The sequence below is a fragment of the Sinocyclocheilus grahami genome, unplaced genomic scaffold (assembly GCF_001515645.1).
Source record: "Sinocyclocheilus grahami isolate Dianchi unplaced genomic scaffold, SAMN03320097.WGS_v1.1 scaffold1087.1, whole genome shotgun sequence".
Classification (NCBI taxonomy): Eukaryota; Metazoa; Chordata; class Actinopteri; order Cypriniformes; family Cyprinidae; genus Sinocyclocheilus; species Sinocyclocheilus grahami.
The window spans coordinates 260,371-263,094 of NW_015506266.1; the positions used below are offsets into that span (position 1 = coordinate 260,371).

Genomic DNA, 2,724 nt, shown 5'->3' on the forward strand with positions numbered 1-2,724 from the left:
GACCCCTAACACATTCGCTAGATTCTATAGCCTTCGTGTGGAGCCGGTATCCTCCTGTGTTCTCACCTCAAACGGGTAGAAGCACTGAGAGGCCCCAGCTTCGGGTCGGCTTGCAAACCACTCCAGAGAGTCCATATAGTAGACCCTGTTGAGCTCCTCCATCCCTTTGGCAGCCAGACGTGGCGGAGCGTCCGTTGCCAGGCCTTCACTCATTGAATCCTCAAGAACCGGTAGAAGGCTGGGTTCCATATGCAAGACCTAAGTGGATCCCATATGTGTAAAGTCCACGGTATAGCCTTGAGCCCGTGTTTCCCCAGCAGACTTCTGCCATTCCAAGAGGGTTCAATCACCTCCATTCTTCCATATGCACCTAAGGGATGTCCATATGTGTATTGCTCTGAAACCTCCTTCGGGAAGGTTCAAGCTTCCGTAACGTCCCTGTTCCAAGTAGAATGGGTGCGTTTCCCCAGTGTTATCCAGTCTACTCCGTGGGTAGTGCCATAGTAGCAGTAGCTGGTCCTCTTGTGCAGGGCCCGGCCTACGCCAAAAAGTAGGGGCAGAGATGGCTTCCACAGGACACTGGAAGGGGTGGTAGCTGTGGCCTTTTGGTAGGATCCCAATTCGTCGGTCCTCCGACGTGACGTCGAGAGTGACCGACTGAACTAATTCGTCGGTCCTCCGACGTGACGTCTCCGTTCCCTCCTTCAGGGAACGAGGGTTACATACGTAACCGAGACGTTTGTTATAATAACAAAGGTGGACTCCAGGCACATTTTCGTTAGGACAAAAAAAATTGCATTTTATTTAAAATGTTAACCCATACCTAGGCTTGGGAATCCAAAATCTATTCTAATTCTGGAATAGGATGCTTATGGTCAGGAATCGTCTACTTGTTATAAAATTAAAATTTGGATTCCTCTTTTCGATTCCTTTGTGTGCATTTTAATATGACTTTAAACCATTCAGGCACAAGCAGCCTCATGCTCTGTTTTCTGTACTGCACACATAGGGGCATAGCCATCATTTCAGAAATGAGGGGGACAGAAATGTAAAAATAAAAAAAGAACAACTTTTGACTTTTGTCTAACTGACAAGCTTTATTTTTCTTATGTATTTTAACTGGCTAAGAAATCAAATACACTGCTGGACGATAACCAATCATTTGTATTCTATATTTTTTTCTGTGTTTTCCTAATGACAATTTTAGGATTGCTTATACAAACACATAATAAAGCAGAATTGCTTCTGTATTGTAATAAATGTTATGTCAATTAGCACTGCATTATTCATATACTATATTTATTATCTGGAAATTACCTGAAATTACCCTTTTTTTGCTACAGCCATAGCTGGATGCCTTTGTCCATATTAGGGATTTCCTGCACACCATAAGTTATTATATAACTTCTACTGGGCCTTTGTGGACTTTCTGCGTGAGAGCACCCTCCGGCTTCGAATATGAATGAAACATGCACTGCATGAGAGTGTTTTAGCGCTCCGTGATGTTCACATCATTTTGTTTTGGATATGAATAAATCGTCCGGTCATACATAGACTATCTTGTTTCTTCACCCATGTTCTCACACATCCAAAGCATGCACACAGAAAAAGTGATTTAAAATGCATCTAAAATGTAAAAATTTACTCAAGTACTGTAACGAAAGTATTTGTAATTAGTTACTTTCCACTTTTAGGTTCCAGTCCCCGAGTTTAGCCCAGAGAGTTTTCCAGTCCCCAAGTTTGGCCCAAAGAGGGTTTCAGTCCCCGAGTTTAGCCCAGAGAGGGTTCCGGTCCCCGAGTTTAGCCCAGAGAGGGTTCCGGTCCCCGAGTTTAGCCCAGAGAGGGTTCCGGTCCCCGAGTTTAGCCCAGAGAGGGTTCCGGTCCCCGAGTTTAGCCCAGAGAGGGTTCCGGTCCCCGAGTTTAGCCCAGAGAGGGTTCCGGTCCCCGAGTTTAGCCCAGAGAGGGTTCCGGTCCCCGAGTTTAGCCCAGAGAGGGTTCCGGTCCCCGAGTTTGGCCCAGAGAGGGTTCCGGTTCCCGAGTTTATCCCAGAGAGGGCTCCGGTCCCCGAATTTATCCCAGAGTCAAGTCAAGTCACCTTTATTTATATAGTGCTTTTAACAATACAGATTGTGTCAAAGCACTTTACAGTATTGAATAGGAAAATAGTGTGTCAATAATGTAAAATGATAATAGTAAACACAAAATTTTCAGTTAAAGGCAGTTCATCATTGAATTCAGTGATGTCATCATCCAGCTCAGTTCAGTTTAAATAGTATCTGTGTAATCAAGTCGATGATATCGCTGGATATTAAGTGTCCCCAACTAAGCAAGCCAGAAGCGACAGCGGCAAGGAACCAAAACTCCATCGGTGACAGAATGGAGAAAAAACCTTGGGAGAAACCAGTCTCGGTCAGGCGGCCAGTTCTCCTCTGGCCAGACGAAACCAGCAGTTAAATTCAAGGTTGCAGCAAATTCACATTGTGCAGAGGACTCATCTGTTTCCTTTGGTCTTGTCCCGGTGGCCGTCTAGGACTGTGAGAGGGTTCCTGTCCCTGGCCCAGAGAGGGTTCCAGTCCCCGAGTTTAACCCAGAGAGGGTTCCGGTTCCCACGTTCAGCCCTAGGAGGGCTCCATTCCCCAAGTCATGCCCAGGGAGGGCCACAGTTCCTGAGTAAGGCCTATGGAGGGCCTCTGAAACAACCTTCTCCCCAAGGATTTTTTTTTT

At 45.9% G+C, this 2,724-nt stretch overlaps 1 protein-coding gene and 1 long non-coding RNA gene across 3 annotated transcripts in view; both read left to right on the forward strand.

The window, feature by feature from the left end:
• LOC107566610 (kelch-like protein 33) overlaps window positions 1–2,724 on the forward strand; it is a 23,911-nt gene that overhangs the window by 9,675 nt on the left and 11,512 nt on the right. The gene's annotated exons all lie outside the window — the stretch shown is intronic.
• LOC107566611 (uncharacterized) overlaps window positions 1–2,724 on the forward strand; it is an 8,334-nt gene that overhangs the window by 3,905 nt on the left and 1,705 nt on the right. For both annotated transcript variants that reach the window (XR_001606526.1, XR_001606527.1), the window contains exon 2: window positions 1,695–1,784. This is a non-coding gene — a long non-coding RNA (uncharacterized lncRNA). The remainder of the gene's footprint in view (window positions 1–1,694; window positions 1,785–2,724) is intronic.